At 45.1% G+C, this 12,693-nt stretch overlaps 1 pseudogene; it reads left to right on the top strand.

Moving 5' to 3' along the window:
- Nucleotides 1–12,693, top strand: part of LOC119461003 (glutamate receptor ionotropic, kainate 2-like) — a 310,204-nt pseudogene that overhangs the window by 246,403 nt on the left and 51,108 nt on the right.

Below are 12,693 nucleotides of genomic sequence, written 5' to 3'. Positions count from 1 at the left end.
AGACCGCACTATGGCAAAAAGCGGCGTTGCTACAAAAAAAATTGAAATAAACAATGAAAATTCTCGAAAACGTTTTTCAGTAGGCTTAGCGCTACTTGCCTGTAAGGACTCAGTGTCAAACGTTGCCCGGAGCGATTTCGTTATCTCGCCAGAGCCTTGTCATATACTGCGGAGCCCTCTTGTTGGCGAACTCAGATCGTGAGGCACACTCGCAAAAAAAAAAGAAAAAAGAAGAGTCACGCCGATAGTTTTCTTTTTCGACTTTACGTTTGTTCTGGGAGACCAAGATGAGCGCAAGTGGAAAGTGGGAGTTGCTTCCACTGCCAAAACGCAGACTGTCGGGAAATATCTGGTCAGAAGCGATGACACCACCTACCCAGTAGTCTCTGAAGTCTTGGGCAAGCAAAACTAAACAAGAAAAAAGAAAAGAAAAAGAAGCGCAAGAGTCGTATCTTGAAATGCTGACTTAAGAATAACCGAGAGAGGCACTCTAACGGACCACAAACTGCACTATTTCGCTCGCCTCCCCTCCCCATACTTTCTTCCCGTTATTTGGCCTCCTGTCTTCTTGGAAAAATGTATTTGGCTTTCGTCTGCGCCTTTACCACCTCTTTTATTTTATTTTTCTCCTTCTGTTTCACGTGAGGCATTCGGTTCTGGCTTGCCAGATACACGGCCGACGCGAGATAGTACGCGGCCCGTCCATTTCATGAAGTCTTCGGCATGTCTTTCGAAGAAGCTTACGTTTCCTTTTGACTAGAAGCGTCGACTCTGACTGTCCGGGACTGTCCGGGGGAAGCACATCGAAGCGCTCTAGCTCTCTGGAGGAAAGAGTTCAACTGGCAAGAGTGCGGTCGCCGATCGCCTTGCTCGCTACCGTAGTCGACAGGCAGAAGGAAATGTTTTCGACGCATGTAGAAAAAGAAAGAACGACGAGAATCGCAACGTTTGGAACTTCATTTCTTTTCCTCCCTCCTTCCGGTCGTTCGCTTCCCCTATAGCTTATTTTATCGTCCGTGCTTCGGTCTCGATAAAGTGTGATGGTTATCGCTTCAAAGCTTCTTTTAGAGACCGAAGCGGGCACCCTTTTTTCAACAGGAACGCCATTTTCCTTTTTCGACCGAGCCCTCTCTTTATCTCGTCTTGAATCCGCCGGCCTGTCGAAGTACGTTTTTTTTTTTTTTTTTTTTGAAGATTTCCTGTTATCAAATAGCCGCAAGACATTGCGGGGAAGAACTGCGCGTTAGAATGGCGCGACTGACAGCTTTTCTTTTACTTTCTTTTTTTCTTCTCGCGGATTCGGCTGGAGAAAAGATCTTTCGCTTTTAAGGGCGCGTGAAAAGGAACGTAAGGAAGCGATGATAAAAGTTGTCCAAAGGCGTCCGCTAATGCGCATTCTTTTCGGGGCGGCATTACAAGGTTGGTGCCGAATTCGTACATTCCACAGTGGACACGGGGCACTGCCATTAGCCTTTTCTGTTTTATTTCTCTTTCCTTTCTTTCGAAAAGTTCGGGAAAACTTTGACCATTTGAGCCTTAAGACCTGTCCGCACTGTCGTATAAAGTGCTGTGTATCACTAAAGGTCCTCTCGAGTATACGCTTTTCGACAGAGATGTGTGAGGTTAACACAAGGCCTATGTCTGTTGCTAGCCTCTCCTGCTTCATTATTCTCAGCGCTGTATTTTAAGCAAGTTGGAGCTCTTGGTTCGAAGCAGTTTAGTACATTATGTCACAAAAAAAGTGTGTAGCATTTCTATGTCTTTTTATAACGGTGTAAAACACCGTATTTGAAGCCATACACCACTTGTCTTTGTCCGATTATTTAGGAAAAATTGCCAGCAATAAAATGCGTGGATTACGAGCCAGCTATGGTTTACAAGTGAAATAGAACGGAGCGTGACGTCAAATGAAGGATACATAGATCCCGTGTTGGGGAAATGGCCTCGATAACGAATTCTGTTTACATCCCAGACCGCCGCTTTCAGAGTGAACACTTTTCCCCAGTGCGCGGGCATCGGTGTTTGAATACTAATGTCAATATCAAAACACGATCGCACTTCCGGTTCTTCGGTTCAGGCTTCAAATATGCAGTAACCTAAGATAATATTCATGCACGTATGCGTCGAATCGGCGCGGCGTTCTGCCTCCGATTGGGATTACTCCAGATCTTGAGCGCGTATGAGTTGCCCTCTGCAGAAAAATCGCAGTGGAGCTACAGCTTATACGTACAAGTTTTATGGACAGGAGACGGTGTCGGCCATAGCAGACGCAACCATCGTTTGATCACTATACGCAAGCCCTTTTTATATTTATTGAAATGAAAGCAAATGAAGGATATTAGGTCAGCTTGGGACAGCTGCTGCTTCTCGTCAGGTCAGTAATAAATATAACAGTTCCTATTATATAGGCTCTGGCTTCGTTTTTCACGCATGAGCTGCTGTCCAAGTTATCAACCCAAAACAAAACATAATTCTTCTTCGTGAGCGTTTTGTGCTGTGCTCTTAGGGCTTCGTTATCTGGCAGAAATGTTCTAGCAATGTGTCTCTGGAAATTAAATGCCCTCTGTTTAACCTTCTACATATGTGTATCTGCAAGCGGAAAGTTAAAGTTCAAATTTCTACGTTCAGGGTGGCGAAGTTGCTGCATAAAGTATCAGCGAAAAATATTGTAACTTCTTAGCTGTGTTCGGTATTTTATATAGTCTGCGTAGCTGCGTGTAGTGGAGTTTGTATGCTCTATAGCTTATAGCTTGATGACCAATGCACGGTCAGCAATTGGTCAAGCTCTACACATAGGCCATGCATTAGGGGGCCGGTTGTTCACAGATAAACGTTACTCGCTAATACCTCTCACCATGCTCACTGAGCACCGGCCACAATAGGTTAGAAAAACCTGCTATCATTGAAAACTCAGTGCTTTCAGGACCTGAAGATCCAGACGATATTTTAGCGCTTGTCCAACACAGTGCACTGCTTCTAGGCAGCGAGATTCAGTGCGGACCCCATGTATTCAGTTTCTTGCAGCTGATAGAAAATAAGAACGCCCAAATTTATCTTTTATTCTTGCCGACAGCGTATTGACATCGCTTACCACGCTGAGCAATGTATACCGGAGACCTTGGCCGCAACCCACTGAAAGCCAGACTGCGCTAATCGCAGAGCCCTAAACGTTACTTTCAAACTTTAATATGATTTAGATGAAGTGCGCAGAGTGGAGCGTTGTATGGCCATCATCTTCTTTATCCTCACACCGGCATATAGTTTGCAGAAGGACAAAGTCCTCTGACAACACTGATCGCTTTAGCCCGCCTTGGGTCAACAAGCCTCCTCTGGCTGCGTGGATTCGCCCGGGTGCAAGATAACGCCCGTTGTAGCCTGGCCAACTTCATTGACCGGTCACGAACTGACAGCGTGTCTAACGCACGCAAGGTAACAAGATTTGCAACCGCAAGGTGGTGGGAGCAGCGGGTTATTCGCGTTCCGCGATCCGGCTTAGTGCATGTGGCATTTGGAAAGCAACTCATGCGAGCCGAGCTGCCAGCTCCGTATTCCTTCTTCCATCATATATCCCTGTCTCTGACATCTTCCTGGCCTTTCTCCTCTATTCGCCACACTGCCGACTGATATTAAGAAGGCATCCGCGTGCTAGACAGCTATAGTGAGGTCAGCAGATTTTAGTCGTCTCTGTCAACCAATCTCTCTCCCTCTCAATTAAGGCTGTTCCTTCGAATTTTATTAAAATAACATCTGCTTGTTAGTCTCTGTCGTCTCCCACATACATCTGTTACTTTTTTCATCTTTTTTTGTTAATATAAGAGAGCACCATTGGTATTCATCAAGTACAGTGAAGTGCACTCTGTGCCAAGCCATATTCATTGTTGACTAAAGAAAGCAAAAAAGAAATTAAACAGCAGACAAGATGTAGAACGAATCAAACTGACGTTTACAGCAAAAGAAAGGTAAATTGAAAGTGTCGTGAAAAAGAACGCATGAAAGGAAAAAAATGATATTTGTAATACCGCAAGATATGCGCAGGCACCAGGACGATGTAGTGTCATACACAGGAACGGATTAACTTATATGGGCTAAGGGGGCTGCAACTCCTGTGGGGGCCTCATTAAAAATGCTTCATTGACAGGCCTTGAACAAATTTAATGGGCCCTTCACCAAGGCCCCATCGGAAGTTTTGGTTCTACAATAGAAGCTGTAAAGCATCGCTCAAGGAGCATTCTACCACGCGGATTCTTAAACAAGGACTTAGTAGTAGCCAAAATAGTAGCGAGAAGGCAACCTGCCCTTCGCACACAGAGGCTCTGTTCCTCTGCTCGACCATCCATCGCAAGCGACCTTCTTCTCTTGCCATCTCCGAAAAAAGAGACGAGGGTTCACATCCTAGTAATTTCTAGTAATTGCCTACATTGTATGCCACATATGCAGGCAGTTTAAAGGGTCCATGTACAACTAAAATGTTTGTTGCCTTACAAGATGCAGTTTTATTTTTATTGAGGGATAGCGATGAAGCAGTTCGTGGATTTGTGACTAACGTCATGGGTAAATGATAACGACGTGTCCGTTAGACAATAAGCATTAGATGACAACCTAACAGAAGAAAAGAAACCTGTTTTGTCAACGCAGAACTCTCGCAAACATTATATCAAGGTGCAAGATAAACCCTCGTATGCATCTTTATAAGCATGTTCATAAGCATGTTTATAAGCATGTAACGTCTTTATTTGAGAATACACTTGAGAACAGCAGACGAAACCTGCAAGAATTTACCTATTTGGCATCTTAACTGATCACTGTGATTGCCGTTTTCATCATTATCATCATCATCACTACAGCGGCACCGAATCATATTTAGCTCCAGGCCTTAAAATTTCTTGATCCCAACTGTTATTATGAACTCGGTAAGGGTATGCCAGCAAACGGAAAGGATGATTAGAAAACCCCCTGAGGCGAGCCACGGAGAAAGGAAGAGGAAGGATGCTGGAAGAGTACCAGAACCCTTCGTGTTCCTTTCTCTGTGTGTTGCTTCAAATTTTTTTCTAGTTATCCTGACCGTTAGCTGGCATACCCTCACCAAATATACCTGTACCAACTCGTCCAACACGCCACTTTTATGTACTATTATGAAGCATACACACGAGCTATGAACATGCATATCAATTATGAAGTCAGACAATGTCGCCCAGCTTTCTTTTATTGTAGGTCATATCCACCCCTTTGTTCTCATTATAATGCTCTACTTTGTGTGTGTGTGTGTTTTTTTTTCTCCTCAGGTATCATAAGGCTTCAGGATTTTCTGAAAGAGGCCCGGGGCAACGATTGGCACATCCAGATGTACCAGTTTCACTCTGGTCAGCCGTACCGGGACCTTTTCTGGAAGATCAAGAAGACAAAGGAAACACGGGTTGTGCTGGACGTCAAGAGGGAAAACCTTTTCACTGCCCTGAAACACGTGAGCGAGTGGCAGACAAATAATTTGCAAACTGTTTTCACTTGCTTTACAAAATGCTCCCAGGACGACCAGTGTAGAAGCGTACGTAGTTGGGCTGGTTTGATCATAACTTAAGCAGAAACTAAATAGTGCAATAAACAGGAAGTGAGGAAGGAACAGATAATGGTGTTGTCTAAAGACCAATTGTTTATTATTCCAAGCAGCAACATATAGTGTTCGCATTCGTAATGCTGACGCTATACCAAGCTTTTAATAATGAAATAACTTTTGATATCTATCTCCCTCCCTCACAGAATGCTCCGGTATAAGGAGCCTGTGAGATATTTCTAAATAAATTAAAATAATTTAAACAGAGCAGAAGCATGTCTGGACCTGATGGGACGAAATTACTGCGATAGGAATGACATTTCCTTCGGAAGGAGTGAAATAAATGCATAGCTTACGGATGCATCGCCACTTCTTCGAGAGTAGAAGGCGTCCGATATCAGTCGTTCGAATAAACATTTGGTTGTTAGGCAGTGCCGTTGTCTGCCGTTCTTCTATTCCTGTCCAATGCATTGTTGTCTTTCTGCAAAATAAGTGCGGTGAGATAGCCTCGCACCGACGTCCCGATATGGTCATGACTGCCGACACGCTATATACGTAAGCTTTTGGTAAACGCTGAAGCATAAGTCAGAGTGGTGAATGCGGTATCTTTGCTTGTGGTTTGTAAAGTTGTGTTGACGTCTTGTCGCTGTTCCTTTTCAACAAGACGTTGTTCTCGGGATTTCGGGCGCTAAACCACGAGGAGAGGGACTAAAGAAACCGAGGCATTAGACATTTGGGTCTGCAGGAATGATAAACCTTACGACTGACCATAAGTGCGACTAAATGGACGTTTAAGTATCCTTGCTCAGAATACAGGATGGTAAACAGCAAAGCAGCTTTCATATATGTTCCTGAAAATATGCGCCTAAGGGATTGCACATATATGCCAATGTGGATTGCCATCTGTTCAGTCATTTTCATGATCAGCGATTCCAGACTGTCTTCTTTTTTTATACTCATTTTGAGACACTGTCATTGTTTGTGATGAATAAAATTGTTTCTACCGTGTCAGAGGGTGTTCCGTAAACCCCTTCATTACATCGTCGTGGGTGTGTGTTAGCTGCATTTTGTTTCAATAATAGTTCAACTTTCTTTCCCTGCCTCCGAATAGGAAAGTTGCCCCATGTCCTATTGCTGGTAATGTGTAATGAGTGACCCAGCGTCAGTAAGTAACGCAATCGTCAGTCAGGTTCTCTGTAATATATGCACATAAATTGGCATCAAGCAGCCAACAAAGCGAGAGCGACGAGCATACATGCCATATTCTAACGCGTACCGCTGTTTATCGTTATCTGTTACACACGCTGAAGAACATTACAGTGTATTGCTACTCAGCCGTAACGTTGTCACAGGCATCATTATCCAGTTACTGTTATATTTTCAGACAATTCTAATGTGAAATTAAGTTCTGCGATGAGCTATGGTGGCAGAACCACAGCGATGCAACTAATGTGTTCCTGTCTTTATAACTGCCCGCTGCTTCAGATGTAAGAGCTTGCTTTGACGGGATATTTGTCTCCGCACACTGCGTGACGAACAAAAACGACGGAACACGGTGACTAGCAAATTAAGTTACAGTCTCACGCAGGCAGGGAAGGCTAATGAATTGTGACATCCTACCACAACGCGAGCATTACGATAAACAAGAGCCTATGGAAAAGCCAGGACGTCCGTACTCAAAACCTGACGCGCCGGCGAAAAAAGGACCGCTAAATGTGGCGTCTAATTAACTCACGTCGTTCTATTCTCTTTTCCCTCTTCTTTCCTTCCTCCCGTTTCTTTCACCGACCCTATCCGCACCGAAAAACAAACTGCAGGCGCAGCAAGTTGGCATGCTCACCGAAAGCCACAGTTACCTGATTACATCGCTGGTGAGTGCCACTTTCCCACAACGCACCATGTTGCACCCATCGCGTTTCTCCGCAAATCATATCAGCCTTGCAGGGGCAAAGCGGTGGGCGGGGAAGCGAAGCGCACGCATGTTTGTGGCGTTTTCCTCCCTCCGTTGCCCGGCTTGTTTCTTCTCCGGACTCCAATCTATTTGCTCAGCGGCGGCGCTCACGCGAAGGCTCACCCTCCTTCGACCGGAGCTCGCCGCCTCCCAAATGGCAGCTTGTCACGTAGGGCCCCAGATACACGTTGTTGAAGGTGGCCCGGCTCTTCTGCCAGCTCTTCTGCCTGAAGCCGATGCTTAGTCTGTTCCTTCTTTTTTTTTTCTTCTCGTCCTAGCCTGTTGTATAGCTCGGCTCCTAAAAGCGCCGCTGCTACTCTGACAACGACGTTTACACCGCCCATCCTTTCTCCCACGTGTCGCCAAGTTTGCACTCCGTATAGCGAGCGGGCGAGCTGATGGCGTCGCCACGAACGCTGTAGCTTTCATTGCACGACTTCGGAGAGCCCCATTTTGTTTTAGCGAGCAGTGTACAGAAATTGGAGTTACGCGGCACCGGCAGATTTATCTAGTGTGGTTCGTTTATTTTGCCGTCGTTGTTTAAAACCTTGACTGTACCTTCACGTTCAGCCTGCACCGTTATGTAGAGGGAATGGAGGAAATGAAGACGGTGTAACGAAGATGAATGGAGGGTTAGCGCATGTACAAACGGGTCTTGTTAGCTACTGGGACGGATCTTCACATTTCCATGGATGGCGCGTGTGTTTCGCGGCTTAACAGCAGCACATCTCCCGCGGCAGCCGTTAAGCATCGCGATGTAAAATGCCATGAACACATTGTCTACAGTCGGCGCTAAAGAACTATAGACCCCCATTTTATTGCCATTCGCTCAACTAGTTTGTGTCACATCATGCTACTGGGAAAACACGTTGGCTAATCGACTCATGAAAATGGGAGCGTGCTTGGCTTGTTCCGCCGGCTTTTGCCTTGCGACCTGCTGGTAATACGCTTATTTCGATAGATTTCCGCCTGTGGCGTTTCGCAATTGTTGACGCAGTACATTTAGTTATGGAAGTCACCCGACTGTCTCGTGGGCTCAAGGTGCAGCTCCGTAATCGCTCGCAAATGCACCTCGACTGCCGAGTGTCTGGCGTGTCTGCCTCGACACCGTGTCTGCCGAGTCTAGTGGGAGTTCTTCCTCTCATCCGATGTTATGAATGCGGACCTTGAATAGTAATTAGCGAGAAGAATACAGGGATCCATTGTGTTCAATAATTTATTCTTGCAACCGTGTAAAGTAAACAGACAATGAAGCCAGAGAAAGCTGAGGAACTCAACTATGTTGAACAGAAATGTAGAAATAATAGGGAAAAGGAAAATGAAAGTGGATGAAAAAACAACATGCTCCAGATGGGAGCCGAACCAACAGCTTAATTGTAGAGCACAACACGCATTACGCGTGTTGTGCTCTACGATTAAGCTAAAGTGTCGTCCTTCCTCCCGTACACTTTCTTGAATATTTCTGCTTGGTTGAACAGTTGCCGCGTCGTAGGATCTTCGCTCAGAAACAAGCTCTTCAACACACTGACCATAGAAGCACTAGGGAACCAGGAGAGTAATAGGTGCCCTGTGGCGGTGATCGTAACAGAACTTATGTAACATGTGCAACAAGACTATAGATTGATCAATATTTCGAATACGTTGCAGGTGGAGAGCGTGGCTGTTTTGAGTTATAGATTTTTCAAGTAGCAAAGGATATCATATACTGTACAGGGAAATGCCCCATAATCATCGCCTATACCTCCTCTTGCAGAGTCGACCTTGCTTTACATTTTGTCTGCACTTGTGTAGATGAACGTGGCGGGTATACTTGTACAAATTTTTGAAACTGATAGTACAACAGCTCGAACTTTTGACCTTCGGCACTAACCGTTAGCATCTCGTGATATTAACCTGCAGATACCACGAGGATGCACAAGTACATTCTTGGAGAAGGCGTCATCTGCGCCAATTGACGCCAAGCTCGAAAGCTGTAATTTGTTATTTCAAGACAGTTGCCAACGTCGATAGTTCATGTCTGACTGTCAGTCTTGAGAAATCACACCACCTTTAGAATGACGAACCCAAATAGCACGTTAATGACACGATAACGCCTTCAGCTTTACTATTGAGCCATGGGGATCGTCTGGATTAGCGAGTCTGGCGACTACGGTGGTCATTAGCATCCAGTCGTCCTTACGTAAGCATCCTTCGGCCTCTGTGTTGGCACTATCATCTGTATAGGTCTCACGTTCTGTCCTCAAGGACACGTTATCGCGCGCTTCTGCGTTTCCCGACATGCTACCTTAAGTGCACATCACAGGTGGCTATTCATGGAACGATGTTGCGTAAGTCGACCTCTCCCCAATTTTTCTTTTTTAATGCGCGATATTTACGAGATGTTGGAGCCTTTAATCAGCGCCGGCTGCTCGTTTTTGTATAGAACAGATGCATAATAAGAATAAAATAACAAGCCGGTTCTGATGAATGGTAATAACTTTATTGAGTTACCCTGCAGTTTTGACGACCCGGGCTCAGGTCTCCCACGAAGGGACGTCGAGATCTTGTCTCAGCGCCGCCTCGCGGGCCTGCTGGCTCTGAACAAAATAAATATAACAGGAGCGAAATAGTCATACTTTAAGTCACTTGACATACGTGCACCAAAATCTGCCCGCTACAGATATCACATAAAACACATTCGAACGTAAAGACACCTCATATAAATGCAGAAAATAGAGCTCACAAAACAGGTCACATCGAATGCACTAGAATGTAACGTCGGCTCTCATAAATACAATCACAACAGAGGTCACATAAGAACAGCGTATTCCTGGTCACGGAAATTCACACAATTTCGGACACGGAAAGGAACTGCAAACTGCTATCACCAATTCCCAACACCATCGCGCTCTCTCCAATTCTACGGCGTTATTTCGAGCTGTGCTTTCTGTGCGCATCTCTCTTCTAGCTCTTTCGCAATTACAGGGAAACTTCAGTGAGCACCTTCAGCGATGAAGTATATAGCGTCATTTACAACGCGTACCTCGGCCAGAAATGTTTAAACATTAATGATTTGCCCTGCACAGGAGGCATTCTCGCAGAATGCATGAACACTTCCTTCTCCTGCAGAGTACTTTCGCTTGCAGGGTAACAAACCGGAAACTCGTCTCTGGTTAACCTCCTTGCCTTCCCTCTCTCTCGCGCGCTCTCTCTCTCTCTTCACTTGCTACAGGACCTGCACACGGTGGACTTGGAGGAATTCAAGTACGGCCAGACCAAGATTACTGGCTACCGACTCGTGGACGTGGATAGTCCAGAGCTGCAGGGATTTCTCAAGGACTGGGAAATGATGTCCTCCCGAATGGACCGCAAGGCGCCAGTCCCACCGAGCATTCGGGTACTCGGACTAACCCTACCACCTCTACAGCAGCTAACTCGCGATTTATGAAAGGAAAATGAGTTTACAAATTATAGACGAAAGAAGTGCTTATTCGGCTTGTCTGAAAAAAAAAAAAAAAAGAGACGTGCACAACTACACAAAAGTCAGCGCCTTCTACGTGTTGCAAGCTTGGTCTATACTGCGTTCCATTTCCTGTCGACTCAGTTCTGGTAAGCCCTTTACACTAGAATGCTCGATATTGTCTCCCCCGCAGCGTTAAAATGTCTTTCTCGCGCTAAGGTAATTAAAAAAGTTGCGTGCAGCCACTCTTCTCGACTTACAATCATTGTGTGCTCGCTTGCTCCGTGTTTTATTAAAATTATTGACATCATGTACTCCAGCAACGCTGACAGCTGACTCCATTCCTAAAGCAATTTTGGTAATGTGAGTGCTGCCGTTATAATAAAATAATAGCGTAGTTTCATGACTAAGCTCCTTAATGTGCAACTAGTTGTACACATCTAGTTCGTTACCTCATCTTAGCAACGGGTGACCTGCATCTCGGAACCATCGAATTAGCGAGAGATTCCAACTTTTCGTCGATAATAAAATAATCTGTACCAGCGCGCGGGCGGTTAAGTATTGCTGTCGTTTCGTTTCGTCCCGTTTTCGTTAAGGGCTCCGTGTCGGAGAAAATCCGGCGTCGGCAATTGGCGTCGGCGTGCGATGTCGGCGGGTGGCGGAGATAATCATCCCCAACCATGCAGGCCCTCCGAATATATTTAGGTATATGCATATGCCACGCCTTCGTATATTACGTGTGGTATATGCGGGTTATATTGCTACACCATTCTATCACAAATGTTGTTAATACCTTGTCTCACATTCTTGACAAAGCTATTCCTCGGAATTTTGAGAATGACAACCCACAAACAAATGTCATAAAACAAAACACCCACAGCGCATGCCTTTTATGTTAAATCTTCGCAGAGTGAAATAATCAAATTGCGAAACAAACACGGGAACCTGAAAAAAATGATGTAATTTGTTTGGCGCGGTGGTGCGCTATCTCCGGGATCGGCCCACGGAAGAGGCTGCGTTTCTACAAGAAAGCTCGCCTACGTGCATAGCGTTCGCCTCCAGTGTTTGCCAGTAACCATTATGGTTGCGTAAGCTGCAGTCGTCGGGAACCGTGAGAAGCAGTCAGGGATTTTTTAATGCTATCGCGTTCCACTCTTAAAAGCGAAGCTTCAAAGTCCTCCAAATTTTTTCGGTGTCTTTTTTTCTGTTTAGGAATTCAGATTTGAATTTGTTCTTCAGTTCTTCAGTGCGAACGCATAAAAGGTGGAAAATCATCTCTGCACCAAGTTCACTTACCGCGCTAACGAGAACCTCGGGCGATTTTAATTATCACTAATTCACGTAGCTTGCTGATGCCCAGCGGTCACAAAGCAGGCGTGAAAGTGCAAGAACACATGCCAAAATTCAAAAGTCGAAGTGCTTCGTTAGCTTTATTACGCATCTTCGTTTGAGACTGCTTCCCTTAATTTGGTTGATTTTGAGCCGGATACATTTATATAGTATTTGTCGCTCGTGCGGAAAGTGTTGAATCTCAAGTAAATATACAAGTGACTGTCAAAGAAAACAAAACGTACTCGACCGTTAATGAAAGGGCTTGTTTTGCAAACTCGACGGTTTTTCTATCGCTAGTGTAAGAAACACATGGTTGCAAACGTCCGCTAAAAATTTGTCAGACACGGTCGCAAATGTGAGCTCAAACAACGATGTTTGACTTGTTCCGTTGCACTTGTAGCACACAGATTTAATACAAAGAAA

This window comes from Dermacentor silvarum, chromosome 8 (assembly GCF_013339745.2).
Source record: "Dermacentor silvarum isolate Dsil-2018 chromosome 8, BIME_Dsil_1.4, whole genome shotgun sequence".
NCBI lineage: Eukaryota > Metazoa > Arthropoda > Arachnida > Ixodida > Ixodidae > Dermacentor > Dermacentor silvarum.
Note: the sequence above shows the minus strand (reverse complement) of the source record. Positions and strands in the feature narration are given on the sequence as shown.